Source organism: Boleophthalmus pectinirostris, unplaced genomic scaffold (assembly GCF_026225935.1).
Source record: "Boleophthalmus pectinirostris isolate CB_2022bp ecotype Guang Dong unplaced genomic scaffold, ASM2622593v1 HiC_scaffold_18, whole genome shotgun sequence".
Classification (NCBI taxonomy): Eukaryota; Metazoa; Chordata; class Actinopteri; order Gobiiformes; family Gobiidae; genus Boleophthalmus; species Boleophthalmus pectinirostris.
The window spans coordinates 44,202,928-44,213,405 of NW_026571133.1; positions in this window are offsets into that span (position 1 = coordinate 44,202,928).

The window sequence follows — 10,478 nt, forward strand, 5'->3', positions numbered from 1 at the left end:
CTATGACCCATATTATGTTATTCTCTGATCTATGTTATAATAGATAGATGATTAAATACAAAATTAAAGGAAATAACATTTTTGGCAGTAACAATGAAACATAATAATAATCATAATGAATCATAATAACCATAATAATCATAATAATACAGCAGTAATTCGTAATTTATAGCGATGCGTTGCTGTACAGATGTATGGCTTGTTGTTTCCTCATCAAAAACAGACCCGGAGTTGTGTTTCGTTTCATTCACACATGTTTAACACACAAACGCTGCATATTTAGGATGAATTCTCCACTCAAACGCTTAACACTCTGTTCCACCTTGTGATGTCATGTGGTAACACAGGTGCTGCGGTGTGTTTTTTTAACAGAGCATTTTGAGCCTGTATGCGGCAGGTATGTTTTTGATGAGGTAACAACATTGCAACATTTCTTACAACTCACAAGGACCCTTAATGTGTCACTCCACCACTCTGATGTTTTCTACTATTTTTCTTATTAAGATAAAATAAGACCAAAATAGGACTACCTAATCCCTGTAACCATTTAGAGACCTTGTTGCTTCGATTTGTTAAAAGAAGGTGGCTTAGGTGGTGAGTTTCCAAATTCTCCTACAAGCACTTTTGGTTTTCCCCATCAACCCAAAACATGCACAATTGATAAACTCTTCCAGCGACCGTACTTCTTATGTTGAAGTCTAATCGTATGCCACCCCCGCATTGACGGATGGGTCAAATTTCCCAGTAGGCATAACAAAACGTATCATAACCTGGTTAGATGTGATCGTGTGGTATAAAGAATAACCTTGCTCAATTTTAAATACATTTTGGGATTGAGAAAATAGCTTGGATTATACAGTTGAAGCAGAGGATAGAATAGATATGCCCTCAGATCCTGATTTGTAATTGAGCCCGTTATGAAATGAGCTTGAAGTGACTGAGTTGGCAGACTGATTGACAGTAATAAAAGTGTCAATCACCTGATGTAAAAAAATGTGTGAATATGAAAAGTACCAAGTCTGAATAGAAAATGTCAGCTAAATATAGACTTGAATTTTTAGGATTTAGTGTTATACATTTAAAGATAACTTCTTCCAAGGTCCTATATTAACGCAAAATTTAATCTTGAGAGCTTTAAGCCATTTTATAATGTTGTTACCTCATCATAAATATACCTAGAGTTGTGTTTTGTTTCATTCACACATGTTTAAGTCCCTTTATTATTAGTGTCTACATCTCTAAAGCTCAAAATGCTCTTATACAATATGGTACCATATTTATTGTGATATCGTGGGAAAGCTCACGAAATGTCTGGGAAACTCGTGTTTAGGGATGTAACAAATCTCTTACAATATTTACGCAATATTTTCACAATATACATCTCACAGTATGATATTTATTGCGATATTTTGTGGAGGCAAAACTGTGAATATGCTACTTTTTCCTCCTAAAATGCCTTGACAAGACTTAACCCAAAGAACTAAGACTTAAAAGTGCTTATAAATATTATTTCTTCATGTAGTCTACACTGAAATGGAACAAAGGATCATGGTCTATGTAGTTCCCTCTGTCTTTTTTTTTAGCTATTGCTGCACCATAACTTTTCATTTAAGCAAAGAGACTTTAATTCAATATATTGTAACTATAGATATATTTTAACTTTGACAATACGATGTCGCGATATTCCGGTTATTGTTACATCTCTAGTCTTAATGTTTGATTCGAGATTTCGAGACATAGAAAGCAGGGGTCAGGGTCACTACATTTTTGAGCCCCAACAATTCCAGAGAAATACACATTTAAATTTTATACAATAGATTAAATGTCCTATATTATGCAAAATGTATTCTCGTGAGCTTTTGGCCATGTTATAATGATGTTACCTCATCAAAAACATACCTGGAGTTGTGTTTTGTTCATTGACACATATTGGAGTAACCCTTTTTCTGTTAGTCTGTCTACATCTTCAAAGCTCAAAATGGCCTATTCCACTCCAGTTTTGAAGTTAATACTTTTTTACTTTTAATTTAGTAGATATGGGCAATTTTAGGCTCTACTTAAACCGATATATGTCACGATTAAAAGGTTCTTGTCTTGTTGCGGTGTTCATCAGTCCGCCATTTCCGGAATAAAGTCCATAACAAGTGATAGTTTACTGACGGGTCTCATGCCAATGTTCACGGTTTTTCTCTCAGACATCTTTAGATAAAAGTAATCCTGTGTGAATAGGGCTTAATTTTAAACCAATCATTTTGAGGGCAAAACACTGCTAAATGGTCATTGTCATATATATATTTTGTACTTTTAAAATATCACTAGACAGACAACTTATTATTTGAAAAATGTTTATTTATTCATTTTCATGTATTATTTTTAAAGATGCGGGGTGGCATTGTTACCTCGGTGCATCCTGTCACTTCCCATGCTGCTGTCTGGAATATAAAATATGAATCAAATTTCAATTATGGTAATGCGTCATAATTCAAATATACAAACCTTTGTCCTGTATGGGGCAATGAAGTGGCAAACAAGATCATTTAGTGGTACAGTTACTGGAAGTAACTTACATGGCCGACGCACACACTGTGGCTTCCTCTTTTCTGCACCACTGGAGGGAAAACGAAAACACAACTGTTACATATTTTTCTATTTGTATGTTTATAGTATATACTGTAATACTTATTTGTTACATTAACAATGACACGTATTCAGATCTGTGCGTGCGTACTTTCATTTGTCTGTTTGTCCATTCTTAATTTAATTCCTAAAATGATCATGTTGTTTGACCAAATATAAAGTTGTATGAACACAGTTCTAGTTCCACACAATACATCTGCAGGAAATACTCCAGTACTACTGTATTTGTTATCCCTCCCTCGGCTTTATTCTTATAAAATCACCAGGTCCAAATGTAACAGTTCATTTGCAGGAGCACCTCTCTTCCGCTCGGGCGTCTTTAGGAGCAGCCCTCCTCTGCTTGGGCGTCTTTAGGTTCTTCTCCGCCCGGGCGTCTGCGGCGCGCGCCTGTGTCTGTGTGTACTTGTGTGTGCGTGTGCGTGTGTGTGTGTGTACTCTTGTGTGTGCGTGTGTGTGCGTGTGTGTGTGTGTGTGTGTGTGCACTCCCACTTCAGGGGGGGGGGGGGGGGGTGCCACAGGGGGGGTGCCATGCCATGGTGTGTGTGTGTTTATTGAATGAATGAAACAGTCAGGAAAGCTGTGTGAGGTCACATATTAGACCTCATGAGGCCAGTTATGCTCAACAATGAAGAACCAGACCAGTCAGAGGATTCAAAACTGTTTTCTGGAAAAACATTGACTCCAAGTTGACTGAAAAATTCAAACTCATAAGACCACGGGAAAGTATGTAAAATGGGCCTTGAAGGGGGCTGTCACTTTTCAGTGTTACTCAGGCATGTGTGAATGAACAGTGGAGAAACACCACACGGGTCAAAAATGAAAGTGACTCATTTGTTTTTGGTGAATATAGTATTTCCAAAAGCATATAAAATGTTCACACATCATGTATCACACACATTCCAGCTTGTACACATCAGTGAGAAGAGGTTCTGCAGCAGGTCCAGACCAAACACACGCTGCACTCAAACAGCTGTGTGTTCCATCCAGTCTGCACTTTGTAACAATCAGAGGAGCTCAGGAAAACTGATTTAAAACCAACTAAAGACCTGTGCAGTGAAGAAGAGTGGAGGTGGTGGAACAGTCCAACTGTGTAAAACGATCATTTGAGCAGAGGATGAGCAGACTATCTCCATAGCAACAGTTATGTGTCATAGAAGTGAAATATCCCATGTTACACTATTCTATTTTCTCATCTATGTTTTAATGTTGTTTCCTCTTCACAGACCTGAAGTTGTGTTGCTATTTCTTTCATCACACATGTATAACACACAAACCCAGCTGCATATTTATGATGAGTTTTTCTCTCAAATGAAAAACACTCTGTTCCACCTTGTGATGTCATTTGGTAAGACAGGAAGTGCTCCACTCTTCCATGTACCTTCACCAGACTCATTTGGATGATTTCAACCCTGGAACATCTCTACTGAACTAAAGACAGTGTTGGGGAGTAACAGATTACATGTGCCTGGATTACATAATCAGAGTACAAATTATGAGTAACTGTATTCAGTTACAGTTACTGTTTCAGTGAATGGTAATTGGATTACATGTCGGTATTTTCCTGTTTTCACATTTTGGGCTAAACCAGGACTAAACCACGACTAAAACAGGTCTAAACCAGGTCTAAACCAGGTCTAAACCAGGTCTAAACCAGGACTGAAACCAGGCCTAAACCAGGACTAAACCAGGACTGAAACCAGGACTAAACCAGGACTAAACCAGGTCTAAACCAAAACTAAACCAGGACTAAACCAAAACTAAACCATGACTAAACCAGGACTAATCCAGGACTAAAACTGGTCTAAACCAGGTCTAAACCAGGACTAAACCAGGTCTAAACCAGGACTAAAACCAGGACTAAACCAGGACTAAACCAAAACTAAACCAGGACTAAACCAAAACTAAACCAGGACTAAACCAAAACTAAACCAAGACTAAATTAGGTCTAAACCAGGACTAAACCAGGACTAATCCAGGACTAAACCAGGACTAAACCAGGTCTAAACCAGGACTAATCCAGGACTAAACCGGGACTAAACCAGAACTAAACCAAGACTAAATTAGGTCTAAACCAGGACTAAACCAGGACTAATCCAGGACTAAACCAGGACTAAAACAGGTCTAAACCAGGACTAAACCAGGTCTAAACCAGAACTAAACCAGGTCTAAACCAGGACTAAACCAGGCCTAAACCAGGACTGAACCAGGACTAAAACCAGGACTAAACCAGGACTAAAACCAGGACTAAACCAGGACTAAACCAAAACTAAACCAGGACTAAACCAAAACTAAATCAGGACTAAACCAAAACTAAACCATGACTAAACCAGGACTAAACCAGAACTAAACCAGGACTAATCCAGAACTAAACCTGGTCTAAACCAGGACTAAACCAGAACTAAACCAGGACTAATCCAGGACTAATCCAGGGCTAAAACCAGGTCTAAACCAGGAGTAATCCAGAACTAAACCGGGACTAAACCAGGACTAAACCTGGACTAAACCAGAATTAAACCAGGACTAAACCTGGTCTAAACCAGGACTAAACCAGAACTAAACCAGGACTAATCCAGGACTAATCCAGGGCTAAAACCAGGTCTAAACCAGGACTAATCCAGGACTAAACCGGGACTAAACCAGAACTAAACCAAGACTAAATTAGGTCTAAACCAGGACTAAACCAGGACTAATCCAGGACTAAACCAGGACTAAAACAGGTCTAAACCAGGACTAAACCAGGTCTAAACCAGAACTAAACCAGGTCTAAACCAGGACTAAACCAGGCCTAAACCAGGACTAAACCAGGACTAAAACCAGGACTAAACCAGGACTAAACCAGGACTAAACCAGGTCTAAACCAGGACTAAACCAGGACTAAACCAAAACTAAACCAGGACTAAACCAGGACTAATCCAGGACTAAACCGGGACTAAACCAGAACTAAACCAAGACTAAATTAGGTCTAAACCAGGACTAAACCAGGACTAATCGAGGACTAAACCAGGACTAATCCAGGGCTAAAACCAGGTCTAAACCAGGACTAAACCAGAACTAAACCAGGACTAATCCAGGGCTAAAACCAGGTCTAAACCAGGACTAATCCAGGACTAAACTGGGACTAAACCAGAACTAAACCAAGACTAAATTAGGTCTAAACCAGGACTAAACCAGGACTAATCCAGGACTAAACCGGGACTAAACCAGAACTAAACCAAGACTAAATTAGGTCTAAACCAGGACTAAACCAGGACTAATCCAGGACTAAACCAGGACTAAAACAGGTCTAAACCAGGACTAAACCAGGTCTAAACCAGAACTAAACCAGGTCTAAACCAGGACTAAACCAGGCCTAAACCAGGACTAAACCAGGACTAAAACCAGGACTAAACCAGGACTAAACCAGGTCTAAACCAGGACTAAACCAAAACTAAACCAGGACTAAACCAGGACTAATCGAGGACTAAACCAGGACTAATCCAGGGCTAAAACCAGGTCTAAACCAGGACTAAACCAGAACTAAACCAGGACTAATCCAGGGCTAAAACCAGGTCTAAACCAGGACTAATCCAGGACTAAACCAAGACTAAATTAGGTCTAAACCAGGACTAAACCAGGATTAATCCAGGACTAAACCAGGACTAAAACAGGTCTAAACCAGGACTAAACCAGGTCTAAACCAGGTCTAAACCAGGACTAAACCAGGACTAAACCAGGTCTAAACCAGGTCTAAACCAGGACTAAACCAGGTTTAGACCAGGACTAAACCAGGACTAAACCAAAACTAAACCAGGACTAAACCAGGACTAATCCAGGACTAAACCAGGACTAAACCAGGACTAAACCAAAACTAAACCAGGACTAAACCAGGACTAATCCAGGACTAAACCTGGTCTAAACCAGGACTAAACCAGGACTAATCCAGGACTAATCCAGGGCTAAAACCAGGTCTAAACCAGGACTAAACCAGGACTAAACCGGGACTAAACCAGAACTAAACCAAGACTAAATTAGGTCTAAACCAGGACTAAACCAGGACTAATCCAGGACTAAACCAGGACTAAAACAGGTCTAAACCAAGACTAAACCAGGTCTAAACCAGAACTAAACCAGGTCTAAACCAGGACTAAACCAGGCCTAAACCAGGACTAAACCAGGATTAAACCAGGACTAAACCAGGTCTAAACCAGGACTAAACCAGGACTAAACCAAAACTAAACCAGGACTAAACCAGGACTAATCCAGGACTAAACCGGGACTAAACCAGAACTAAACCAAGACTAAATTAGGTCTAAACCAGGACTAAACCAGGACTAAACCAGGACTAAACCAGGACTAATCCAGGACTAAACCAGGACTAAACCTGGTCTAAACAATAACAGTAGTGTGGACATAATTTAAAGCAGCAGTGATCTCATATAGAAATCATTTCTCTATCAATAATATTTTTAATATGGTTAAGGGGCTTTTTATTTTCTTTTACAGACAAAACATCTTATCTTCAGATCCTCATCTTTGCTTCTCTACACCAAACAAAATCCTCTTCATTGAGTCTCACACTCAACAACCAATTTGAAGAGAACAAACATGAATTTACAGGATGTGGTTGGTACGTTCATGTAGTTTTAAAAAGCATGACAATATCAAGTAATCCAAAGTATTCAGATTACATTACTCACTTTAAGTAATTTAATGCATTACGTTACAAACTACATTTTGGTGTATGTAATATGTAATCTGTAGGGGAATATATTTTAAAAGTCACCTTCCCAACAATGACTAAAGATAAAAGGAGCTGTTCACTTAAAAACTACCACTCCACAACATCACAAGGTGGAATTTTGAGCTTTAGGTGTAGACAGACTAATAATAAAATCTTACTCAAACACACGTGAATGATACAAAGCACAAGTCCTGTTTTTGAGCAAGGAACATTCTAACATTCTTCCAAAAGACACATTTTAGTTTAAATGTAGCTGAACTAAAAGTAGATTCAAACATCACAATAGTGTCGTCACAACACAAAACACAGGTATACAACACGGCCCAGCTCTGAGCCTCCTGAGCCTCCTAATCTCCACTACATCCTGCAGACAAAGCCCAGGGAGGAGCTGCTCATGTGGGACAAAAACCTCCCGTGAGCCCCTGTGTGCGGCGGCTACACCCAAAGGAGTCCTGCTGGTTGCTGGTGAGGGACGGGGGGGGGCGCGGGGGGTCTCCTGTGAGCAGAGAGGGCATTACCACATGAACAGGGACAAGGAGGGAGGAGGGAGGGAGGAGGGGGATCCAGAAACCTCCAGCCGGTAACTCTCAAACACACAGTATTTACAAAAACTATTCAAGGACCAGTGTGGTAGTAATGTAGTTTGTAACGTAATCCATTAAATTACTTGAAGTGAGTAACGTAATCTGAATACTTTGGATTACTTGATATTGTCATGCTTTTTAAAACTACATGAACGTACCAACCACATCCTGTAAATTCATGTTTGTTCAGTCTTTATTTGATCATATTAAAAATATTATTGATAGAGAAATGATTTTTAGATGAGATCACAGCTGACTTCATCATGTCCACCTACTGTTAGTGTCATATTCTATTAGTTTAGTCCTGGTTTAGACCTGGTTTAGTCCTGGTTTTAATTCTGGGTTTAGTCCTGGTTTAGTCCTGGTTTTAGACCTGGTTTAGTACTGGTTTAGTCCTGGTTTTAATTCTGGTTTTAGTCCTGGTTTAATCCTGGTTTTAGTCCTGGTTTAGTTCTGGTTTAGTCCTGGTTTAGACCTGGTTTAGTCCTGGTTTAATCCTGGTTTTAGTCCTGGTTTAGTCCTGGTTTAGTCCTGGTTTAGACCTGGTTTAGTCCTGGTTTAGTCCTGGTTTAGACCTGGTTTAGTCCTGGTTTAGTCCTGGTTTAGTCCTGGTTTAGACCTGGTTTAGTCCTGGTTTAATCCTGGTTTTAGACCTGGTTTAGTCCTGGTTTTAGTCCTGGTTTAGTCCTGGTTTAGTCCTGGTTTAGTCCTGGTTTAATCCTGGTTTTAGTCCTGGTTTAGTCCTGGTTTAGTCCTGGTTTAGTCCTGGTTTAGTCCTGGTTTAGTCCTGGTTTAGACCTGGTTTAGTCCTGGTTTAGTCCTGGTTTAGACCTGGTTTAGTCCTGGTTTAATCCTGGTTTTAGTCCTGGTTTAGTCCTGGTTTAGTCCTGGTTTAGTCCTGGTTTAGTCCTGGTTTAGTCCTGGTTTAGTCCTGGTTTAGTCCTGGTTTAGACCTGGTTTAGTCCTGGTTTAGACCTGGTTTAGTCCTGGTTTAGACCTGGTTTAGTTCTGGTTTAATCCTGGTTTAGCCCAAAATGTGAAAACAGGAAAATACCGCCATGTAATCCATTTATTTCAACAAAGTAACTGTAATCCAATTACCACTCACTGAAACAGTAACTGTAACTGAATACAGTTACTCATAATTTGTACTCTGATTACGTAACTCTGGTACATGTAATCAGTTACTCCCCAACACTGTCAAGGACTAACCAGGTTTTACACAGAACTAAACCACAAGACCAAAGATTTTAGCCAGGATTAAACCAGATCCTAACCCAGAACTAAACCAAGATAAATTATAGTTTAACCTTGGACTAAATTAGGTTGACTAATACATTTCAATGAGATTTGTACCAGGTCTGACCCAGGACTAAACAAGATAATCCAGTACTAAACCAGAAAGCAGGATTAAACCGGGACAAAACCAGCCTAAACAGGAGTGAACGAGCACAGTCTAAAAGTGTTTCAGCTGCTCACAGACAGACCCTGCCCCTGGACCCGCGCCCGGAGAGTAAAGACAGATCTCAGATGGAGCTGGCTCGTGCCAAACTGACCCGTGCCAAGGCAGCCCCAAGTGAACCGTGCCCGTGGAACAGAGGCCGAAGTACAAGATCTAAAGTCTGCTCTAAACCACATGAAACCAGGCTGAAAATTGGAGCAAACCTGCAGATTTAGGGTAACAGTCTCATACACCTTTACTAGAATCATTTGGATTATTCAGACCTGGAATGGCCAATCTCTACTGCAACAACCTTGTTCAGTCCCAATACGGGTTAGTCCTTGAGGCTGTTCTTCCCAGTGTGCTGCCGGACCACCATGACTGTCCACATCCTTTCCAGAATCCAACTACTGATCTTCTTTATGTGTTATTGTTTGGTTACTGTAATAAATATTCAGAGGAGGGTAGCACTCTCTTACATTTACCTTTACTTGAGTTATTTAGTTGAGTTATTTTACAGAAACTATACTTTTCTTGCAACACACTTTTACTCCCACTTGACTAATATTTTTATTGATAGAACAGTACTTGTCTTACTTGAGTAAAAGTTGTGCTTCCTCTTCCCAATGTGAGTGAGTCTAAAGTAACAAAAGCTTTATGTTGATTATATAAAATGATTTGAAGATTAGTGATTCTTCAGATATGATTTAGTTTGTCTCATTTCTGTGTATTTCATGTTTTGTTCTTCAGAGTACATTAAACTCAAATTATAAGCATAAGCTTAAGTGAGGCTACTCTTGAGCAGTATCTTACTTGAGTAGTAGTTATTCTAAATACCTTTTTACTCTTAGGATAAGTGAGTAATTTTTGGACCATTACTTCATACTTCGACTCATACTCTTACTCTTCTAATTTTTGGCTTCTCTTCCACTTCTGGAAATATGAGCCTAAATGAAATTAAATGAAATCATCATGTGAGTAAAGTTGTGAATTCTTTGAGTGTGCGTAAAGTTGTCAATTCTGTGCGTAAAGTTGTAAATTCTGTGAGTAAAATTGTGAATTCTGTGAGTGTGCGTAAAGTTGTGAATTCTGTGCG